At 38.4% G+C, this 25,423-nt stretch overlaps 1 pseudogene; it reads left to right on the top strand.

Annotated features, from left to right (window-relative positions):
* Window positions 1–24,460: 24,460 nt before the first annotated feature.
* Window positions 24,461–25,157, top strand: LOC139186528 (bcl-2-like protein 1; annotated as a pseudogene).
* Window positions 25,158–25,423: the final 266 nt, after the last annotated feature.

Genomic DNA, 25,423 nt, shown 5'->3' with positions numbered 1-25,423 from the left:
AAGTAGTATATGTTGGATTCAGTACTAACCTCCTTGTCGGGCATCCCATAAGCATCTCAGAACATACGCTCTGCAGATGCGGGGTGGTGAGTGGCGGTGGACTATTGTACTAACACTGACCCAGGACACAGATAATTTATCACTTTTTCTGAATACACTGGCACAAACTTTGGTGATTATTGCTGTATACCAGGCCATATGGTGTATGGCATACTATGGCATGTGGGAGGCTAACTTTATAGCAGTGTAGTTTTAGATTTTCAAAGATAAACACACATATGAAAACTATCAAGTAACTGAATTTTTACCCTGATGAATTATCTATATATGTCACTTCAAAACCCATCTTCCTAAAAACAGATTGTACATATTTCACAAAAAAGTAGTACAATTTATAGCCTTTAAAATGCCATTTCCTATGTATCAGGCAAGACCACATTCAAATTCTCTTGTGTAGTTTTTCAACTGCTAATTACTAAAGGAAAAAATATTACAATTGTAATCATCTAACTGAGGATAGTATGTTATGAAGACACTACCCCAAACTGATAAAATTGAAGAGAAATACCATTATGAAAATAAAGTCACAAATATAAAGCTTTCTTTCTTTAAACATTAATTTTCTTGAGCATATCATATACAGACTGAATAATTGTTCAATCATCTAAAAGACATTAATAAATAATATCTGTAAATTATCTTCAAGATATGAATTGCTTCTGTTGAAGTTGAGGAAAGAGATAAAATATTTGTTTCACTCCAATATAATACAAATTAATTATTTATTTTAGAATTTCTCATCACAGAGCTGGTCTTAACTAATCACATCATTGCACCCCTAAAGTTTTACTCTTCTTTGATAGCCCAACCTTGTTAAATTTCTAGAAATTTCCTTCTTGACATTACCAAATCATTTATAAATTGAGGAGAGTTTCAGTTACATTGCATCTGGACAGATACTAAAATAAAATTGTATCCCTTAATTTATTTAACAAAAATGTATTGTGCCTCCTGCACGTGCTAGTCCTTGCTTTGTTCCTAGAAATTCAATAGTCAACCAGATAGATGTGGAGCAAGGAAGACAGAATTAAAGAAATAATCATAAATGTCCAGTTAGCCATTAAGATTGAATACAACCAAGAATCTCTGCTTCCTCCTGAAAGTCACTGAAATGACTGTAAAATGCACAAAGTCACAAAGACAAAGAGAACAGGAGAGAACAGGTAAAAGTGTAAGTCAACAAAATTGAAAAGAAAAAAAGTAGATGGCTTAGGTTTCAGCCTTCTTTCTGCTGAATGCCTGGGTAGAAAGGGAAGATGCCAGGGGCAGTGTGAGGAGGTCATTAAGGGAACACATGTACACCCGTGGCGGATTCATGTTGATATATGGCAAAACCAATACAATACTGAAAAGTAATTAGCCTCCAATTAAAATAAATAAATTTATATTTTAAAAAGATATAAACTAATCAGTATTTCAGAGTTCCACAAAAATCTTAGAAGAGGAACCAGCTATCTCTGAGATCATATTATATAAGTTGAGGCTGAAAAAATTGGATTGTTTAAGTGAATGAAGAATATCTGGGCTCCTCTCTCCTCTCCCCTGGCCAAATGGATTATTCTCTGGAGATCGTGAACCCAAGAGGCTCTACTGGGAGGCAACAGGAGTAAGTAAGGGAATCAATGAAATCGAAATTGTGTATTCTCAGCGGAAGATAACGTTTTTCCCCTCAACTCTCAGAACACTGTTACCTATCTCATATACCCCTCCTCCTGTCCACAAGGCAGGAGATCGGAAGATCCCTCTAAAGAATCTGATAAGTCCATGAGAAAATGCTTGTCAATACTGACAGCTGGTGTTGCCAAAGAAATGGTCTGCCATGTCTAGTCACTCACAGGGAGTGCCATCAGTCAGCAAGGTCCACCGGTGCACGTAGAAATTCCAACTTATCTTTTAGTGTCTCACTTTTAAATATAAACGAATCACTAAAAAACATAATTCATAAGTAGAGGGAATCTGACTTACAAGACCAAACCAAAATAAAGAAATAAGAAAATGAAAGAAAGACCACGTTACCATATTAAGGAGCAGAAGAAAATCGCAAGCAACTATAATAAATCTCCTACAAGAGATAAGAGATGTGGCATTCATGAAACAAGAATAGAATGCTACTTTTGAAAAGTGGGACAACATTAAGAGAACAATAAAGAGCCCTTAAAAATTGAAAATAAAACAGAATTTATCAAGTTAGGGAGATAAAGTAAATCACCTGTGGAGTAAAATAAAATTTAAAAATAAAATGAAAGTCACAAAGACAAGGACAATATTAGAAAAAAAATTGTAATAAATGGATCATTTCAGAAGATACAGATATTTAATAGGAATTCCAGAATAAAATAACCTAGAAATAAGAGGAAATTATATTAAAAGATACTAGGAATTTTCTCAGAATTGAAGTATACAAGTTTTCAGGTTGAAAGAGTTCAGACAGTTCTCAGTCCAATGAGTAAAAACTGATCCACAACAAGCTACCTTATTATTAAATTTTAGAACACCCGGAGTAAAGAGAGGTTCCTCAGAAGAAAGAATATGAGCAGGAAAAAGAGAAAAAACAAACAAAACAAGTCATGTCCCAATAGTGAAAAATCAGAATGGTCTTATAATTCTCAAAACAGTAATGGAGATACAGCTTCAAATTTCTTTTTAAAAAGTATTTACAATCCATAAGTATATATCCAAACTAGTGTGAGAGTAGAATAAAAACAAGTTTAGATATTCACAGCTTCAACAATTTACATTCTCAGGAGAGTTCCGGAGAATAACTTCAGCAAAACAAATGTATACACCAAGAAAAAGGAAAGCAGGGAATCTAAGGCACATAGAACTCAACACTAGAGAAAGGCAAATCCCAGGACAAGGGGAAGAAGAAGAGCCAAGATGACAATCGACGTCCCAGGCATGAAGAACGGGGAGTTTAGATTGGGGTAGAGCGCCTTCACTCTCACTCTTCACTTTCACGCATTGGAGAAGGAAATGGCAACCCACCCCAGTGTTCTTGCCTGGAGAATCCCAGGGACCGGGGAGCCTGGTGGGCTGCCATCTAGGGAGTCACACAGAGTCGGACACGACTGAAGCGACTTAGCAGCAGCAGAAGAAGAGTAGAAGGCACCAAGACAGATGTCCGCAAGGGACAGAGGGCATGGAATAGAACTGAACGATGATCAAATATGCTTTATCATCCTGAGAGGCACTTGACATAAAGTTGGGGAATTAATTAGCAATAAGTACAAGAAAACTAAACAATCGAAATTTTTTAAAATAGAAGGAAATTACTAGCCTCCGGGGGAAAATGTTATTTAAGAAAGAAAAGAAATGTAACCAAACTGTACTGTGTGGCTCAGCAGTAAAGATTATTATGAGAAGGGGGCATTAAATGATCATTTAAACAATGACTGCTTATTTTCTAAATTGGCTAATGAGAGAATGGATAGTGGAGAATATGGAGGAGTATAACGGAGGTTTAAATCTTTATCCTTTATAACAGAAAGTCAGCAAATAATGACTATAACTTTAAAACCCATGCAATTGCAATATAAGCTCTAAGGGAGACCTAGGATGGGCACTGCTGTTTCCACTGTAAATATTGCAGTACTGTTTGTCTTTTTAAACCGGGTATACATATTTTTTGAATAAAAATTTAAATTGTGTAAATGCTAAGATAATTATCCTATGAGTAAGAAGAAGTATTAGGAGTCATGAGAGGTTATTTCACCTTAAGTGAACAGAAAGTGAAAGTGAAGTCGCTCAGTCGTGTCGGACTCTTTGCAACCCCATGGACTGTAGCCTATCAGGCTCCTCCTTCCATGGGATTTTCCAGGCAAGAGTGCTGGAGTGGATTGCCATTTCCTTCTCCAGGGGATCTTCCCGACCCAGGAATTGAACCCGGGTCTCCCACATTGCAGGCAGACACTTTACCATCTAAGTGGACAGAAGTAATATTTAAATTATTTTTCGCTATTTCAGCCTGTGACAGGAAAGAGCATGTGAAAGAGATTTGGGGGTGCATGTCTGTGGGAACAACATTCCCAAGGGAGTAAGGGGAGCAAGATTGGACAAAGGAAGGAGTTAAGCTGAAAGCAGTTGCCATAAATGCCTCCCAGAAGCCCCAGTGCTCGGATGGTCTCTCAGAGTTGTCCCAAAGGAAGCCAGGGGCCCAGGTGTTTGACTCCACTGACCAGTCACTGGATCAAGATGAAATCTCAGAGGGGAGGTGCAATCTTGGATGTCACATTAAGTGAGGCAGCTTCCTCTGAAGGCAGGAAATTCCTAGAGAAGGATTCAGATCACAGCCATCAGCCAGTACTGCCAGCAGCTGAAAACGAGTGTGTCCGTCCCAGTGGGGGGATTTAAGTGGCACACTCGAGCATACACTAAAATCCTCCTTTTATTAACAGTTCAAGTTAAGGAGTTTTATATGTCAAAACTGGGGAAACTTAACGCTTTTTTCATATTTTTTTAAAGATGCAAAAATTAGAAACAATGTTTTTGAGATGGAAGGTAACTTTCAGAGCTAGACCACCATGATGCAGTTTCTCCATAGTGCTACTAAAGCATACTAGCAACAGTACTTTTCTACAAAAGTAAAATCGTAAAATGGAATGAAATTTCTCTTGGAAATGCATTCAGAGTTCCCCCTTTGAATGCATGGGCACGTCTCTTGTAGAGTAACTATTTGCAGCTGATGTGGAGACTCCACTTCGCCTGATGCATATCTTATTGGGGCCGCTGCTCCAAAGGTCTGCAAACAGGAATGTGCAAAAGTAGGGGGCACAGAGGAGGGAGACAAGAGGACTGCCAGGCATCAACAGTACAGGGATTTTCCCTCCTCTTAACTGTCTCTCTTGGCCCAACAAAACCACTGTAAATACTCTGACTACCTACCATGACTTGGCTGAGGTGTGAAGTGGGGTGAGAAGACAGTGTCATGAAGGCAGCTTTTGTTGGGTGTTCTGCAAAATTGAAACAGAAGAGCATGAAAAAAGAGAAGCTCTATAGTTAACAGAGAGGGAATTCTAGCCAGTGAATCTGCTGTCTGTGAGAGACTCTTGTTTCATTTTAGCATGTATTAACTGAGTGCCTCATATGTGCCTGGCATTGTGGGCGCATCAAGACAGAACACAAGGCTAAATGCACAAGATCCAAATACTTGAGCAAGCAATGAAATGTCAGGGATTGCCTGTTGTGAGAAAACTGAACTTGATCTAACCTCACTGAGGAATGTTGAAAAAGTTGACTAATCAAATACATTAGAAATACTGTCAAGGGTAACCTTAGGAAGTACTGATAAAGAATTATGAAGAATAAAACCTCAGAGTAAGCTCAATGTAGCTACTGGTGCAAACTGAGTATCTGTGATCATTCACTGAAGGTAAGATGATATGTAACTGTAGCTTTAATTCCATATGCTAAGCTGCTAAGTCACTTCAGTCGTGTCCGACTCTGTGCGACCCCATAGATGGCAGCTCACCAGGCTCCCCCGTCCATGGGATTCTCCAAGCAAGAACACTGGAGTGGGTTGCCATTTCCTTCTCCAATGCATGAAAGTGAAAAGTGAAAATGAAGTCGCTCAGTCGTGTCCAACTCCTAGCGGCCCCATGGACTGCAGCCTACCAAGCTCCTCCATCCATAGGATTTTCCAGGCAAGAGTATTGGTTGCATTGCCTTCTCCGTTAATTCCATATAAATAGAGCTAAAAATCTATTGTAATATCGTAGCTACCTGCTGGCTACCTGCATGCATTCAGGGTATTTCCTTTGCTTAACCATAAAATCAGTTAATTATAAATTTATGAATTGGCATGACCCTTTGGGTCTCAATTTCTTTTTTTCTCCCAACACTATATATGTGTATAGGCATAACTGAACAATAAGAAAAATATATATGCATACCATCATTCAAAAAGAGCAAGACCTTATCATGAATATTTAACTAGAAACCTCATTCTATAACCTTTACAACTCCTTCAAGCATTATGATTCCACGGGGGATTCAATTTTTAGCAAAATGCTCTTTACAATGTGGTTTAAAAAAAAAAAAGCATGCTTTTGAATCAATTTAGAATCAAAGGGCATTTGAAAATATTCACCCAATAAACCATGTCACTTCATCCAGAGTATGTCTTTCAACCAATCAGCTGTAAATGTAAACACACTGAACATGTATTTTATGTTGAGAGGTCCAAAATAGTCAACACACCATGCTTCAGAGCAGTTCTAGAGTAAACAAATATTTCATGTAAAAGTCAGATTTTTTTCTTCCAAAGTCATAGTTTTGTCTGTTTGCATAATCTGTTACCAATATTTCGCTCTAGTCACATTTTCTCCCATTCCTAGACAGTTGTGTGATGGGTTTATCATTGTAACTTTATTTTGGTCACAAACCATGAGTAATTCATTTTTCAATTGATTTATGCTATTTATAAAGTGCCACATCAACAATTACTGAAGTTCAGCTTTTGAATTCTGACAGCGCTAGTAAATAAAACACTATCTGTAATAAAGAAATTGCTGAGTGCTGTTTGGAAGAATTCTCTTTTGACCTAATTGTCCAAATGCAGTTGGCAATCACTTCACACAAACTCATATTATAAGAAACTGCTCTTTCCCTGAAGACAAGTTACTTGTCTGATATTTCAGTATGCAAATAGCACATAATTGTGTTTGTGTTTCTGATCATGTACTATTCAAAGCCTTCTGGAAATACCGTGCTCTAAAACACAATGTCCTCCTCTAAAAATGCTGAAAAAAATACATGTGTGACTGTGTGCAATCACATATAAAATCATATTCCTGTAAAGTAGGAAAATACATAACCATGTTGGCACCAAAGGAATGTTGTACTCTGTTATATCAAGAGGAGGCTTGTGTGCTATTACCTAGTAAGAGGCAGGTCTTCTAGCAACCCCCTTGAACAACTGGCAGCTTAGTTTACATTCTGCAGAGCAGCTGCCTCCTCCTATTTTAACTGGCGTTGCATCACAAAACATAATAGTCACTTGTGTAATTTGTAACACTGACAGGATTTGACCTTATTCCCGCACTACTCTGCAATATTTAAGAAGGTCATCTAGTTACTTGCTCACTCTGAATACTATTTAGAGGTCCATTCAATTCAAGTATTTACCTTTACCGACACCTAGCATTGTTAACAATCCTTTAATTTTTCTAAGTATCGTTAATGCCAGAGTATTTTAGCTTTTATAGGTATTGTTGCAGATCACTTGGAATTCTCTAATTTGGAACTTGGAATTCAAAGACTTTCAAAATATTCACTGAGAATGAACAAAGCACACACTATGTATTAAAAAAGTGTCTACTGTTTACTTTAGAGGTAACTGCAACACAATAAGCTTCAAAAACTAAACAGTATTGTTTTGGTATCGATTGATTGATTGATTAATTAACCTCTCCTTGTAAGAATGTAGTAAAACCCTTAGCCACTTGGAAAACACCTAGGTCTACATCAGGCCATGTGGGTATCTTTTTTCATCACCTGCTGAGCATCCTCATTGAATCCCATTCCTGTCTATTTTAACAAGAGCAACCATCTGTCATCATATTTCTGATAATAAATGAAGAAGTTGCCTAACTCTGTCTGTATCTGCTCCAAGTCTACTCTTTGAGCACAGATTCTTTATCAGTGTTCGAAGAAGACTCTCTGCCCTTCTAAAACAAAAAAAAATTACACGCTCCTCCCTTATTTCATTTTAAGCTTTGACATACTTGTGTGGAAACTGAGTCAAATGGCTACTGCAGCTGCCAGCTTCCCGGAGATGACCCCTCTCTGTTTACAGCTTTGTGTAGTTTTTTTTTTTTTTTAAAGGTTTAATGTAGCAGCTGGAAGAGTTTCATATCTCACTCCAGCTTTTGGCAAGATGAGAACAGAACAGCTTCCAGGCTTGATACAACATTTAAAACTCTCCCTTTGGGATCCTTCTGTTTAGACCTATACATTCTCCTTCCCAACACCATATCCCAGCTCAGGTGCCTGGGGCCTTTCTGTTTAACCATTTAGTGAACACTTTCCCAAAGGCTGCCTATACAGAAGCAGAATACTTTCAAAATTATTTAGACCATGATGTCAAAGCAATTCATTTTCTTCGGTCTTTTAAGCGCTCATAGCTACTATAGTCATGTTACCTGCGTACAGTTTACATATAAAGAATGCATTTGACCAAATGTTGACCATCTGATAAAAACTTAGTTAGATCAGAATGTAGTTACTGGTGTTTGTTCCTTAAAGAAGAAAGGCACAGAACTAATTTGTCTTGTTGTCTTCTCTCCTCTCTTACAAAAGACTCAACTTGCTGTCAGTCAACTCAAAGGTTAGAAACTTTCTAAGGAAAAATAAGCATTTGCAAACAGAAATGTAACACAAATCACTTCAATAGCTTGGATTTGTATTTTTTAAAATGTCAAACTAAACACAGTAGGAAGTGAAGGAATATTAGCTCTGGATTTCAAGTTATTATAATTTTTCAATGTCTGTCTCATGTTTTTGGCTATCTGTCAGATATAATCACCTTGGAAATCCCATCTTCAGTGTTAGTTCTGTTTAGGGCCTCAGAGAAACAGCTATAAAAATGAATTAGTCCCATGAAAACAAACTACTTATGGGTATTTCGTGCATGGTATTTGGACTACAGAATAGACATTCCATAACCTTGACTTGACAGGAGTGCAAGGTGATAGATGAACAATATTGGAGAAGGCAATGAATACAAACTCACAAATTTGGTTCTACGTTGTCCTACCCATCCCAGCCCTGACTCAAATGTCTAGAAGGAAATATGGATGCTGTCCTCAAATTATATGAAAACTCTATTTACTGCCTTCTTCATTTGAAGACCCATATCTTCATTTTTAGACAAAGCAAAAAAGTAAAGCAAATTCATTTAATGCTGTTTCTGTGTCCCATCTACTAAAATTTCTAACTTTCATAAGAAATGATACCAGGAAGTGATCATTTGAATAATCTTCTAGATGAGTGCCCCCTCAGCGATTTGTCCATCGCTGGTGACTTAGATGGTAAAGGATCCTTCTGCAATGCAGGAGGCCCAGGTTCCATCCCTGGGTTGGGAAGATACCCTGGAGAAGGGGATGGCAACCCACTCCAGTATTCTTGCCTGGAGAATTCTATGGACAGAGGAGCCTAGTAAGCTAGTCAATTGAATCACAAAGAGTTGGACGTGACTGAGCGACTAACACACACACACACCCACATACTAGAAGAGTAGGGCAAAATGGTTAAGACCAATTTCTCACAATTCTCTTGCTTTCTTGTTGTAAAATCTTGGGTAAGTTATTTAACCCCTAATTAACTCCTTCATTTTGTGAAAGAAAAACAAAAATGAAAAAAAAAACTGAATTCATAGAATTAATGTTAAATGAGATAGAGCAATGGAGACATGTTGTTTTATTCAAAATAGATTATAAAATGTGTACCTTCTAGAATAAGTTGTGCGATGGACTACTCAATTCTTTAAAGATTTTATTGAACATATGTATGCTTCCAATATTTGTATGTGCTAGGAATTTTTTGCATTGAATGTGTTCACATTTAATTACTAATCTATGTAAATTGTTGAATGTATTTTCTATATACAACAAATTACTTAAAACAAACATCCCATAGATATACAATGGTGCTCCCTCATCAAATATCCATGGCCACATCTTAATAAAGACAGTAAATACAATCATAAAAAGATGAGGAATGGAGACAGCTAAATGTTCCCAGGTTTGTCCTGGGCTTCTAATCCAGAAAGTATCCATTAATAAGTTACCAAATATAAAAATAAATGAAGTATATAGTACCAGTCTCTAAGAGATAAGAGATACAGACCTATACCTAAATAAGCACCAATATAGGCCAACCTGGGCTTCCCTGGTGGCTCAGACAGTAAAGCTCTGCCTGCAGTGCAGGAAACCCAGGTTCGATCCCTGGGTTGGGAAGATCCCCTGGAGAAGGAAATGGCCACCCACTCCAGTACTCTTGCCTGGAAAATTCCATGGACTGAGGAGCCTGGTAGGCTACAGTCCATGGGATGGCAAAGAGTCGGACACAACTGAGCGACTTCAGTTTCACTTTCACTTTAGGCCAACGTATCACATATGTTGAATAAGTTTTATAAATTGACAACATGCTGATATGCCCTCAGATCTATTTCTATTTTGGATGACTGCTCTAGTACTGTCCTTGGACTGGGCCCATGAAACAGACATGTTGGAGGTTACAGTTCAGTGTCCAGTGGGAAAAACAGGTAATAAACAATACATATTATGAGTTATGTATCGTGAAGAAATAACCAGGACACAGTGTATTTGAATAAAGGGTCATTATCCACCATAAATGGCCCAGGAAAAGTTCTGGGGGAATTATATAACATTTAAATTGATATCTGAAGGATGGAGGGGTCAGCAACGTGACTAATGGGGAAGAGGATGTTATAGACTGATTATTTGTGCTCCCCTCAAAATTCATGCTGAAACCGTATTCCTTAAAAGAACGGCATTATGAGGTGAGACCTTTGAAAGGTAATTAGAATTAGATGAGTCCATGTGGGTCGACCTCTCATGGCATTGTAAGAGTCAAGAGAGAGTTTGCTCCCCTTTAGCTGCTCTCTGGAGCAGAGGATACAATGAGAAGTAGGCAGTCTACAACCTTGAAGAGGGTCCTCACTAGCACTCAACAGTGCTAGCATGTTGAACTCGGATTTCCAGGCTTAAGAACCATGAGAAATAATTCCTGTTGTTCCCCTGGAACAGGATAATGGAAATCCACTCCAGTATTCTTGCCTGGGAAATTCCATGGACAGAGGAACCTGGAGGGCTACAGTCCTTGGGGTCGTAAAGAGTCGAACACGACTGAGAACACGCTGTTTAAAAGCCACCAAGCCTATAGTTTGTTATGCTGCTGCGTCGCTCCAGTCGTGTCCGACTCTGTGCGACCCCATAGATGGCAGCCTATCAGGCTCCGCCATCCCTGGGATTCTCCAGGCAGGAACACTGGAGTGGGTTGCCATTTCCTTCTCCAATGCATGAAAGTGAAAAGTGACAGTGAAGTCGCTCAGTCGTGTCCGACTCTTAGCGACCCCATGGACTGCAGCCTACCAGACTCCTGTGTCCATGGGAGTTTCCAGGCAAGAGTACTGGAGCGGGTTGCCATTGCCTTCTCCGAGTTTGTTATAGCAGCCCAAATTAACTAATGCAGGAGGTTTTACACAAAGTGGTTGGGTTGGTCAGAAGCCAGAGAAGAAATGGTTAAGCAGTAATGATCCAGTGTTACTGCTTGCCCCAAAAGGATGCCTAATGGTGTTCTACAGGTAGTACCACAGCACTGCATCCTAAGACATGAGTGTCATTGTAGCTTCCGGTCAGAAAGTGACTTTTCTTATCAAAGAGGACAATTATAAAGTGTTTCCTTCCCCCAGAGACTAGTAAAGAAGGCTGAGGATGGAGCTGATTCAGTTAGAAGAAGCTGCAGGGCAGACTGAGCCAGATGTCTGCATTTTGCAGAGCATATCAAAGGCAAGCAAAGCCTCAGGTTCAATTAATTAAAAGATGTACTTTATTTAATTTTACAGAACTTGAGAACAGACTAAAACAACAAAAATATCAATCAGGGCAGTCTGAAAGTGTAAAATAACATGGGTTGCACATAAAAGAAGCTACAAAATGTGGACAATAGAGAAAAAGAAAATTCAGCCCAACCAGAACAAAGGCTATACCGTTAATGGCACTAATTATCACCAGTTTATGAGAAGAGACTGAAAGTTAATGTTGCTAATTCAACAAATATTTATTGTGTTACATCAGGGTATAAAGAAAACAAGGAGACAAAGATAACCTCCTCTCAGGGAACTTACAATGAGGGGCTAGGAGGAGGAGGGGAGAAATGATTGGCATCAAGCATTAAACACAAGGAATATATAAATGATATAGTAAGTTAGAAAATGCTAAATACTGTGGAAGAAGATAAAGTTCAGTAGGCAAAGGAAGAAAAAGGTGGCAGAAGGGGTGATTCACAATATTAAATAGTTGTTCAAACAGAAAGAGACTCACAGTCTTTCTAGCTGAGGGGAGTGGAGGAAGGAAGGGATAGTTAGGGAGTTTGGGATGGACATGTACACACTGCTGTATTTAAAATGAACAACAAGGACCTACTGTTGTCCCTGGAACACATGGAACTCTGTTCAATGTTATTTGGCAGCCAGAATGGGAGGGGAGTTTGTGGGAAAATGGATACATGTATATGTATGGTTGAGTCCCTTTGCTGTTCACCTGAAACTCTCACAACATTATTAATCAGCTATACCCCAATACAAAATAAAGGGTTTTTTTTAAAAATAGTTGTTCAAGTCAGCCTCATTGATAAGGAGACGTTTAAGCAAAGACTTGCAGGAGATGAATTCTCAACAGCTATCTGAAGGAACAAAACTCTAGGTTAAGAGAATCCAGCTCACGCACTGCTGTCAGTACTTAGATTTCCATGTAGTAAAATAAGTATTTCATTCATTTACATGATCATTATACATATATTAAAATATATTTTAGGCATGAATTATCATGTTCAGACAAATCCTTTTCTTGCCTTCAACTAAATAAAATAGCCCTGCCAGATGTCACTAGAAATAGATTTCAGGACTTCTTTGGATCTTAACTAACAGCCACGATCAAGATTCTAAATCCAGAATAGGCAAAACAAAGAAAGTAGCACTCATTACAAAATGCTGCTTTGTGAGGGATCATTTGTGTCCCGGCATGTTTCACATTATCTTGGGTAAAATAGAGAAAATAAATATGTCATGAACCCTACCTGAGGAGGAATTAAAAAATAATTTAGCTTAATATCCAACTTTCACTCTTGACATAGTAGTCCCAGGTAAATTCTGCTTTCTGCAGTTCTAAAGCAAATAAATCTTAAAAGCTTATGAGGAGGCTTGGAAGATCAAGGAAAGCTTCTACCCCGACTCTTCCTGCCATCCCAATTGAGAGAATTGTTTTAGAGGAAGTGAAGAATGATTTAGTACTTAAAATGATATTATTCTTAGAATAAGATATGCTATATATGTATAATTTTTAATTTTTTTATTTTGTATTAGTATATAGTTGATTCACAATGTTGTGTTAATTTCAGCATACAGCAGAGTGATTTAGTTATACACATCCATATATCTACTTTTTCAGATTCTTTTCCCATATTGGTTATTACAGAGTATTGCGTATAGTTCCCTGTGCTATACAGTAGGTCTTTGATTATCTATTTTATATATAGCAATGTGCATATGCCAATCCCAACCTCCCAGTTCATCCCTCCCACCCAACCCCCCAGATTTCTCCTTTGACAGCACAAGCCCACCCTCTGTATCTGTGTCTGTTTCTTTTCTATAAACAAGTTCACCTGCTTATTCTTTTTTAGATTCCACATATAAGTGATATCATACAATATTTGTCTCTCTCTGACTTACTTCACTTAATATGATAAGCTCTTGGTCTGTCCATGTTGCTGCAAATGGCATTATTTCATTCTTTTTCAGGGCTGAGTAATATTCCATTGTATATAACCACATCTTCTTTATCCATTCATCTCTCAATGAATTACTTTGCTTCCCTGTCTTGGCTATTGTGAATAGTGCTCCTATAAACATTGGAGTGCATGCATCTTTTCAAATTAGAGTTTTTGTCTTTTCTGGATGTTCACCCAGAAGTGGATTGCAGGATCATGTGGCAACTCTATTTTTAGGTTTTTAAGGAATCTCCATACTGTTCTCTATAGTGGAACTCCATAGTGTACCAATTTACATTCCTACCAAGAGTATAGGAGGGTTCCCTTTTCTCCACACCCCTTCTAGCATTTATTATTTGTAGACTTTTTGGTGATGGCCATTCTGACCAGTATGAGGTGATACCTCATTGTAGTTTTAATTCACATTTCTCTATTAGCAATGTTGAACATCTTCTCATGTGTAGTATATATATGACCCCTTGATTCTTGAAAAAAGAGAGTCTTAGCTTTTTTTAAATAATGGGGTGAGGGGGAGAAGTTTGCTTTAATTTTGCTAATTGAAGCAAAAATGTGATGTAATTATTGAAAAAGCCAGTTAAATCTTAAGGCAGCATTCATGGAAATATAGTATTCAGATCTTAAAATTATTTTACATGTATTTTGAATCAGTCCTATCATATCTAATTAACAAAGTTCATTTCTGAGCATTACATTTGAAAAGAAATTTTAGGAAGAAATGGTTAGGTTATAAGATCATGACTTTGGTGATGTAGGGGTACAGAAGCTGCCACAAGAAGAATGGTTAATGAACACAGTTAGAGACAAGATAAGACAGAACTTTCAAATACTTGGAGGGCTGTCATAATGGTTTTAACAGAAGCTTTTAGTACATTCCATATGACAGAATGAGGCCCAGTGGCAGGCAGTTAAGAAGAAGCAGATTTTGGCATAGAGTAAGGAGAAACTTTGTGAAAATGAGAACTTTCTAGATTTTAAAAAAGTGGTTGATCAGCTCATGAACTAAACTCTGGTTATTATGAGTGAGTATTCAAAAGGAATTTAGATGGTGAACTATAGTCAGCATTCACATATATAATGGAATGCTCTGTTTAGGCTTGATCGCTGAAAAATTTTCCCACAGTCACATTCCTTGATTTTATGATGTTTACAAATGAGCAATAGCTAATCTAAAATGCCTTCTCTTCTGAATCATACAAGTCATAAAAATTAGTATAAATTTGAGAAACTTCATTTATAAGTTTGTTGATATCTTAAATGTTACCCAAGCTATCATGAACCAAATTAAAAATGCTAGAAGTGAGGTCATACTGCTTAGTGAGTTAACTTCCTTTAGTGGCAATGATGAATTGGGTCATTCTAGTTCCTAATTTATTACCTTTTATCTCACACATTCTTTTGGCCCTGCTTTGTGATACCAGAACTTGGCTTTGCAGACCACATTTCTTGCTTGCAAGCTAGCTTGGTGTTAGGTCCTGCCAATGCAAGAAGCTGGGAGAGACTGCAAGGCTGAAGGAAGAAGAGAGGTTTTCTTCTTCCAGGGCTGTTTCTTATGCTATGGTGAGAAAATCAGTGTGTGTGTGTGTTGGAGAAGGGTGATATGGGACAGTGTCCTAGAAGTTCTCCCAGTAGTGGAAATTCTCATAGTTTTGCAGCAGTTGATGACCTCCATCTACGTTCCCCTTCAGCCCAGCATCAGGTAGCATGTTTGTGCAGAAGCCACAACCATCAGGGATCTGACTCTCACCTGTTAAGAGATCCTTTCTTCCAGAACTCCCTTTTTTCCTTGTATTTTGCTAAGTCCAAAGAGTCCTTCTTTCTATAGCTGCTACTCAGAATAACTTTGAGTTCTCTATTATCTCTTATAGTAGTTAGCCATCCTATATCTAATTGATAATCATTTATACTTATATTTACCTGGACAAACTGCTGTCGTGGTTCCCACCCCCTGATTGTACCATGACTAATACAAAAATTGACAATAAAAATTAAAAGCAAATGCTGTGTGCTGTGCTTAGTCGCTCAGTCATGTCCAACTCTTTGCGACCCCATGGACTGTAGCCCGCCAGGCTCCTTTGTCCAAATAACAAAAGCCAATTCAAAGCCTCTCACTATTGTTGTTGTTATTCAGTTGCTCAGTCATGTCCAACTCTTTGTGACCCCATGAACTGCAGCACACCAGGCTTCCCTGTCCTTTACCATTTCTCGGAGCTTGCTCAAACTCATGTCCATTGAGTCAGGGATGTCATCCAACCATCTCATCCTGTGTTGTCCCCTTCTCCTCCTGCCCTCAACCTTTCCCAGCATCAGGGTCTTCTCTAATGATTCGGCCCTTTGCATCAGGTGGCCAAATTATTGGTTACTCCTAAAACTATCACATAATAAATAGGAATGTTATTTGCCTTCCCCTGATATTGTGATGATGTCTAGAGTAATGGGTTGAGTAAAAATGGTTTTAAACACATTTCACTGGGCACTGGTCCTGTTCGGACAGAAGAGCTTGATGAGTATCATATACATTCATAGTCTTCCAACAGCTTGCCTGACCATAGCCCCCAAGGACAGCTTAGAAATATGTGAAGCACTGACTTGGGGAAGGCAGAAGCTTGACATGAACATCAGTTGTGTAAAATCTCACAACTACAACAAAAAAATTAACACATGTAGCTTCTTTGGTGTCAGATTTAACCATATCCAGTGACTATGGGGTTTCCCAGGTGGCTCAGATGGTAAATAATCTGCCTGCAATGTTGGAAACTGGGTTCGATCCCTGGGTTGGGAAGATCCCCTAGAGAAGGAAATGGCAACCTATTTCAGTATTCTTGCCTGGAAAATCCCATGGATGGAGGAGCCTGGCAGGCTACAGTCCCGGGGGTGACAAAGATTTGGACACAACTGACCAAAAATGCTATAACCATAGTAACTATGAAAAGGATGCTAAAAACATAGGATCTACTCTAAGTCTACATATCAAATAATACATTATAAATTTGGCATAAAAATATTGTATACTAATGTCTGAGTATAAATATATATCAATTATAAGTGTTCAATCAGCTCTGTAGATCTCAGTAGAATCTAGATACTTGCTCCCGACCTAAACTCTATGAAACAAGATAGCAATCACCAGAAAAAAATGATGTAATAAAAGAAGTCAAAACATTAAAAGTCAAATGTTCACCATCTTCCCTCTTCTCCTGCTTGTGAAAGAAAGACTTTTAGTTGCTCAACTATACTTCTTCATTATGCTGATGTAGATGGTAGTGGTGCTGGAGGTTATAAGTACAGATAAAGAACGAAAAAAAGTCAGATAAAGAGAGTGATTTTGCTGTGCAACAGAATAAAATGTAGGGAGCAAAGAAGGAACAAACAAAAGGCCCTTAAAGTATTAAAATAGGGAACAAAAAAGTGGGGGGAACAGAGAATTTGGGATTGACATAGAAGAGCCAGGGAGAATCTAACTCAGAAGCAGAGAGCTCTGGTTGGGAGCTGGGGAAACAAAAATGTGTGATTACAAGAAAGGCAGGGATTTAAGGGAAATATTGGGTTGGCCAAAAAGTTTGTTCATAACATCTTACAAAAAACCCAAACAAATGTTTTGGTCAACCCAATATACGTGACTGAGTGACTGGGCTGAACTAAATGTGTGTAAAGGAAATTTTAATATGTTTTCCTGTGTGATGTTTGTTTAATACTCCCCAGAGTAACCTCGATGTTCTTTGATTACTGAGTCAAGTCTGACTCTTTGCAACCCCATGGACTGCAACATACCAGGCTTCCCTGTCCTTCACTGTCTCCCGGAGTTTGCTCAAATTCATGTCCATTGAGTTGGTGAGACCATCCAATCATCTCATCCTCTGTCACCTCCTTTTCCTTCTACCCCCAATCTTTCCCAGCAGCAGGGTCTTTTCCAGTGAGTCAGCTCTTTGCATTGAATTCATCAAGGTATCGGAGCTTCAGCTTTAGCATCAGTCCTTCCAATGTATATTCAAGGTTGATGTCCTTTAAAGCTGACTGGTTTGATCTCCTTGCAGTCCAAGGGACTCTCAAGAGTCTCTCTAGCACCACAGTTTGAAAGTACCAATTGTTCAGTGCTCAGCCTTCTTTATGGTCCAACTCTCACATCTGTACATGATGATTGTATAGCTTTTACTATACAGATCTTTGTCAGCAAAGCGACGTCTCTGCTTTTGAATATGCTGTCTAGGTTTGTCATAGCTTTTCTTCCAAGGAGCAAGCGTCTTTTAATTTCATGGCTACATTCACCATTCACAATAATTTTGGAGCCCAAGAAAATAAAATCTGCCACTGTTTTCACGTTTTTCCCATCTATTTGCCATAAAGTGATGGGGACTGGCTGCCATGATTTTAGTTTTTTGAAAGTTGAGTTTTAAGCCAGCTTTTTCACTCTCCCATTTTACCTTCATCAAGAGGCTCTTTAGTTCCCCTTTGCTTTCTGCCATTAGGGTAGTATCATCTGCATATTTGATATTTCTCTAAGAAATCTTGATTCTGGCTGTGATTTATCCTGCCAAGAATTTTGCATGATGAGGTTACTCTCCAGGGAAACCTCAATAAAATGTAATAAAGTTTTCCATTGCTTTTCAAGACGTTTTCTGTTTTATTTGGTGTGGCACATTAGTTTATTTTGGATGTGACAGGATAAAAGAGAGAAGTCTCAAGATTGCCCAGTTACATTCAGGACTCAAATAGAAAGGAGAGGCCTTCCCATCCTCTGGTGCGCCTTTCCATTACATGCTTTAATATCAGCTTAGCATTAAAAAAATGCAACTGTAAAAGAAGTAAATACTTACTGCTGTCTGTATTACATATGGGTTCCTGTCTTTCTACCCCAAATTTCATAATATAATTCAAATATATCTTTTAGTATTCAATAGAGATGTCCTAATGTACTAAAGATGTCCCAGTACTAAACATAATAGCTGGTCATTTTTAGATACTGTTTAGGTTATCAAGTATACTATTAAGTACAATTTTGTTATAAAATTTATAGATATTGGTGACATTATTTGTATGGTCAAGATTATACTCTTCACATAACAACAAATGCTAAAGTAAAAGGAAATATCCCAAATACTTATTGGTTTATCTATTTCTTACTTCAGAATGCCACTTTTTTTTTTTTTCAGTATCCAAAATGAAAATTTAATACCTTCTTGGGAGTTGAGGGTACTAGAAAATGGGAGAAGGCCAGGATAAATAGCACAGAGTTTCACCATCAGGCTAATGAGTGAGAATGATTTAAACATGGCAGGGCCATGAGCCCCCTGAGTTACAAAAAGTATGTCTGATATTCTAGAAACTGAGAGCTTTCTGCTTGATGTATAAGAGAAACTCTACAGGCTATTTGAAAGCTTTCACTTATTATACAAAACTACTGCCTCTGAGTATTATGTTTCACTTCTAGTAATGGAGAATTCATCCTTCAATAGACCAATGCCTTCCCAACGCCAACCGGGAACAATCAGAAACTTTGTACAAAGAGGGTTTTTAAATTACCAGGACTGGGACTAGGGTGAAGTAACTACAAAGTGCAAAATTTAGGAGTGCCAGGACCTCAGTAATTCAGAGAAATCACATTCTAATGCAGTGTTTTTAAAATTTAAAATTTGTGCAAAAACTCCACGGTGAACAAAGTGTCAAAATTTTAAATAAAAATAAGGCCAATGTTGTAGATTTTTCTCTCTTATCTCTGGTTCTAACGTGGTTCAGCGTGGCTCTGTCACTCATCCTTCTTAAAAATGTTGGTATTTTTCTGATCATGGATTTTTGCATTAATTAGTAAGCAACAAATAGAATAAAGGAAATTTTCTGGGTTCTGTGAAGGAGGTAGCTGCCCAGGGAACAACTGAGAGAAAAATGGTACAAAAAATGAGTGAGGATCATCTCTGCTCCACCCAAACTAATCACAGTTATTCCTCTGCAAAGTGTCAAAAATGTGACTGTGAATGTTACCGTCTCAACAGAGCCAAACGTTTTCTGACCGTTGTTGTTAAATACTAGCTTCATCTTCATCTCTGCCTGGCATTTGGACCCTGCTGTATAATCTGTAGTAACTCCAGTCTGGAACACCATAGAACAATTTAAGAATTTGAACTAAAACTACCGCAAGGGGAATCATTATCGAATTGCCACTAAGGAAAGCCTCCAAAAACTAGAAGAAAAAAAAAAAATCTTTTGGTAATGGCTTCTGTCTCAGGTTATTTGAGTGTAATTTGACAGAATTTGGTAATAGGGATATTTGGTAAATTCAGAGATGCTCTGCCAGAATCCTTTCAAGAACCCTTGCTACTTGGTTCTGGGGAATGTAGTCATTATTGCTCCCACCTTTCACTTCCTTCAGGGTCCTCCTTAGGTATAAAGAACACCTTCCCTGACATCACACCCCTCTCAGGGCTGCCCATATCTGCTGGATGAGCAGAACAGGAGTTGAAGGGCCCTGAACATTTCAATCTAAGGCAAACAGTTCTGAAGGGCAGTATTCCTGCATAACTCTTGCTGGATTGGTCCAAGATACATTGCTCTGCATTGGTTCAATTTCTCCTGATGCTCAGCCTTGCTTCTTCTGCTTCCTTTCATATCTCTCATTCCAAAGCCCATGTCCACATTTGCTTTCCAAACCCAACTTGGACAGAGAGGTAAACTAGATGACATTTTTTCCTTTTATGATTATTATTCCAAACAACAAAAACCTAATGCAAAAAATGATTAAATACACCACTGTATTTTCCACACAACACTTCGAGCTCTCTAATTTAGATTGTAATCGGCAGGCTGCAGATGGTAAAGAATCCACTTGCAATGCAGGAGCCCCAGGTTCGATCCCTGGGTCAGGAAGAGCCCCTGGAGAAAGGAATGGTAACCCACTCCAGTATTCTTGCCTGGAGAATTCCATGAACAGAGAAGCCTGGTGGGCTACAGCACATGGGGTAGCAAAGAGTCAGACATGACTGAGCGACTCACACACTTTCTTTCTTTCTATGATCTTGGATTCATACTTTTGACTGATATTTTTTAACATACAAAACCTGATAGCACATTTGTCACATGTCTATCTTTTGCAGCGCCCTTGTGGTAGGAGATCCAACCAGTCCATCCTAAAGGAGACCAGCCCTGGGTGTTCATTGGAAGGACTGATGCTGAGGCTGAAACTCCAATACTTTGGCCACCTCATGCGAAGAGTTAACTCATTGGAAAAGACCCTGATGCAGGGAGGGATTGGGGGCAGGAGGAGAAGGGGATGACAGAGGATGAGATGGCTGGATGGCATCACCGGCTCAATGCACATGAGTTTGGGTGAACTCCAGGAGTTGGTGATGGACAGGGAGGCCTAGTGTGCTGCGATTCATGGGGTCGCAAAGAGTCAGACACTACTGAGTGACTGAACTGAACTGAACTGACTGTGGTATTCCATTGTAGATTTCTTAACTGTCTCCAAATTTATGGCCTTAAATTTTTTCTCTTTTTTCACTGCTTAAGATAGTACTGTTATAAATATTTTTGTACAAATTGCTTGCTTGCTTTTTTGGATTAATTCCTTTGACAATTGCCTTCCTAGATTTGGATCAGAGTCTTGTAAATATCAACACTCGGACCAGTTAGCAGAGGAGAAAGGAAGAATAAAAGGGAAAAGAATAAGGAGTCACATAATTACCACCTTTTCCTTCCTTGTATATAAAAGTTGTCTGTAAAAAGAATGAATATAAATCTCGAACAACCTGAAAATCCAATCTTGGCTAATTTCATTTTCCCTATGAATCTTCTTGAATAATCCTTCTTTACAGTAATTTAGACTTTGAATATGGATAGTGAAAATAAATTTGTTTATATACCATTATACAAAATCCAGTTCATAGAATATTCAATGACTTATGTTTAGTATAAAAGAAAAAAAGTTCAAAGGGTAAACAAGTTTGGCAAATAGTACATATTAAAAGTCTTCTTAAAGATTAATAATGTAGTTTAGTTCAGTTTCTCAGTCATGTCCAACTCTTTGCAACCCCATGGACTGCAGCATGCCAGGCCTCCCTGTCCAACACCAACTCCTGGAGCTTGCTCAAACTCATGTCCATTGAGTTGGTGATGCCATCCAACCATCTCATCTTCTGTCATCCCCTTCTTCTCCTGCCTTCAATCTTTCCCAGCATCGGAGTCTTGGAAAGTGAGTCAGTTCTTTGCATCAGGTGGCCAAAGTATTGGAGTTTCAGCTTCAACATCAGTCCTTCCGATGCGTATTCAGGACTGATTTCCTTTAGGATTGACTGGTTGGATCTTCTTGCAGTCCAAGGAACTTTCAAGAGTCTTCTCCAACACCACAATTCAAAAGCATCAATTCTTTGGCACTCAACTTTCTTTATCATCCAACTCTCACATCCATACATGACTACTGGAAAAACCATAGCTTTGACTAGACTGACCTTTGTTGGTAAAGTAATGTCTCTGCTTTTTAGTATGCTGTCTAGGCTTCTCATAACTTTAAAGGAAAAATTCTTACAGCAAAGAAACTTATTAAATTTATTTAATCCATCTATCCAGAAAATTAATACATAAGGAAAAAAGAGACTATGGTGTATATAGTATCATTAAAAAACTTTTAGGAAAAAATGCTTATATATGCAGACTCACTATTTTAACATGTACCTATATTTCTAGCAGAGCCCATTTATGCAATACACTATTATCCCCTCCAAAACCTACCACCAATCCAGGCAAATTTTAGGTGTTTTACAAAGGTTTATGAAATTGCAGTAAATGTCTGTTAAAAATTGCTTTGTTCAATCCTAGATATTTATATAATATAGTTTTAAAGAAAGATAGCAGCTAAGGGGAGCTACAGAAAAAAATCATAGAACTCATGTTGAATTATTTTTGTTGTACATATGAAGTTGTTCTGTGAGAATAAGAATACTCAGCAGATGTACAGATCCATTATCTTTTCATATGGCAATATGTTCCTCCTTTCAGAAAATTGGAGCGTTTGGAACATAAAATAATATAAATGGGCTGATGGGCAAAGCATTGTCTATGAAGATGATTGGCACAAAATAATGAAACAATCATAAATGATGTTACATAGGTGAGTTTAATTGGATAGTAACTCTTGATGTTCACCATTTAACGAGGCATCAAGTATATAATAACCCTGTAGCATACTTGGAGCAGCAGATTTCCTGCACATATATCCACACGCAGCTCCCACATTAAAACCCAATGTCTGGTTTCCATTTATTGTCGTTTCATCCTTGACCCTCTCAAGTCTTATTGGAGCTACTCCATGAGTCACATAACCTGTGTATTCAGAAATCGGTGTTTGGAAAGCTACATCTGGTGATTAACATTAAAGATAGAAAATGAGAGATCTGAAACAGCCGACTTAATTCATTCTCACTTGGCACTGCCACTACTAGCTCCACTATTACAGATTGAGCTCCAAGAACTACGCAGAAATCCCCTCCTACCTTGAAATTCCAAATTATATTTCTCTCTGTATTTTTAGATAGTCCTAAAATTATTACTCAAGTAAAGATTTTAAAAGTCAAGATTAACCCTTCATTTTTAAAGTTGAGAAAACTGAGAGCCAGAAAGTTGAAACTACTTGCCCAGATTCAGAGAATAAATTTTGTGTAAGTGTGTATGAAAATACAGTGTCTCTTGGCTCTTAATACCATGTTTTTCACTGCATTTTTCTAAGAAACTTTGGAAGTATAGCTAAAAAACATTGCATTATGATTAAAGAGTACAAGTTTTAAAGTTAGAAAGACTAAGGTAACAAAAGGAGTCTGATTTAACTCTCTGCCCTTATTTTATCCATTAGTAAAAGAGTAACGCCGTTCTCTCTGAAGAGGAACCATCAAGGGTAAAGCACTGCCACCACCTGAAAACTGGGTTCACTTCTCAGAAGGCATCAGCCCAACAGACACGACTAAAGTAGAGCGGAGGAAGGAAGAATTGATTACTTGCAGTCTTTGATTACTTAAAATTACTCTTCTCTATTAAAAGAGCTAAGTTTTGAAGAAAGAGACAAAATGGTGCAGTAGAAGGACATTCAGCTCACCTCCTCTCATAAGCACACCAGAATCCCAACCATCTGCTGAAGAACCAACCACTGATTTTAAAAAAAAGGAAGAATGGCATCCTTCCTTATGATGTAATATTGTTGAGTTTTATGTAGCAAGATATTCTTTAATCCTATAACTGTTGTTAATACAGCTTTATTTATTTTAAATTTTTTAAAACTTACCACAAACAGTTATCTTGACATAAGCAGAAAAACGTTTCTAGGAATTGAAAGACACTTCTCTTTCTCTGCCCATTTGGTATCAAGATAGGCTAACTAAACAATGGAAATCTGGGAAATTAATCTTACAGGGAAAAGGGTATGCTTGTATTTCTCCAGATAAATCCAACAAGAATCAGTTGACTCCATCTTCAGAAGATCCGCCCCAGGAGAGCCTCTGGTGTTCAAAATAAAAAAGAAACGACAAAATTCCAGGGAAGAAAATATTCCAATACAAACCATGGCGACTCTAAAAATCTCCAAGAAACACTGCCCTCAACGTCATCGACCTTATGATCTCCTTACCTAGGGATAAACAAAAACCCTAACTAATCAAGCTAAAAATCTGGTTTCACAACAGAGAATGCCTCGGAATCCAGAAAATATTTTTGTTGCTATGCTTGCTTTGCTTGCTTTTGCTTCCCACCCCCCTCCAACCCCCCACACCCAACCCCCCACACCCCCCCGCCGCTCAAGCTGAATTAATTAATCATACTTATTGGACCTATATACCTAACCACCTTTTTTACTACAGGTATTCTAGACAATAGACTGGTGGAACCCATCCTTATTATAAAAATGTCTCAGAGCAATCGGGAACTAGTGGTTGACTTTCTCTCTTACAAGCTTTCCCAGAAAGGATACAGCTGGAGTCAGTTTAGTGGTATGAAAGAACACAGAACTGAGACCCCAGAAGGGAGAGAGTCAGATATGGAAACCCCCAGTGGATCAGTGGCAACCCATCCTGGCACCTGGCAGATAGCCCCACAGTGAATGGAGCCACTGGCCACAGCAGAAGCTTGGATGCCCGGAAAATGATCCCCATGACAACAGTAAAGCAAGCCCTGAGGGAGGCAAGCAATGAGTTTAAACTTTGGTACCAACAGACATTCAGCGACCTGACGTCCCAGCTCCGCATCACCCCAGGGACAGCATGTCAGAGCTTTGAACAGGTAATAAATGAACTCTTCCGGGACAGGGTGAAGTGGGGTCACGTTGTGGCCTTTTTCTCCTTCAGTGGGACAATATGCATGAAAAGCATAGACAAGGAGATACACGTATTGGTGAGTCAGGTCACAACTTCAATGGCCACTTACCTAAATAACCACCTCAAGCCTTGGATCCAAGAGAACGGCGGGTGGGACACTTTTGTGGAACTCTACGAAAGCAATACAACAAACGAGAGCCAGAAGGGCCAGGAGCGCTTCAACTGCTGGTCCCTGATGACACGACTGTGGCTGGTGTGGTTCTGCAGGGCTTGCTCTTCAGCTCATAGTAACTATTCCTTTCGTTATAGTCATTCATATTTTATACAAGCTTATGTTCCTCTTCCTTCTGTTATAGCTATAGAGAACTTACAATTTAATAAGACTCAACGTTTTGTGACTTATATAGATTACAAATTGTATACTTGTTTTAATTCCTCTGTTTCTTTGAAATATGAACCCCTAGAAAGAGGGTCCCATGGCAGGACTTGTCTCCCAACAACTCACTAAATTACTCCAGTGATCTAAACAATTCATTGGATGGTTAATTCTTGAC

This window comes from Bos indicus, chromosome 2, assembly GCF_029378745.1.
Source record: "Bos indicus isolate NIAB-ARS_2022 breed Sahiwal x Tharparkar chromosome 2, NIAB-ARS_B.indTharparkar_mat_pri_1.0, whole genome shotgun sequence".
NCBI lineage: Eukaryota > Metazoa > Chordata > Mammalia > Artiodactyla > Bovidae > Bos > Bos indicus.
This window is presented reverse-complemented; position numbering and strand designations above follow the sequence as displayed.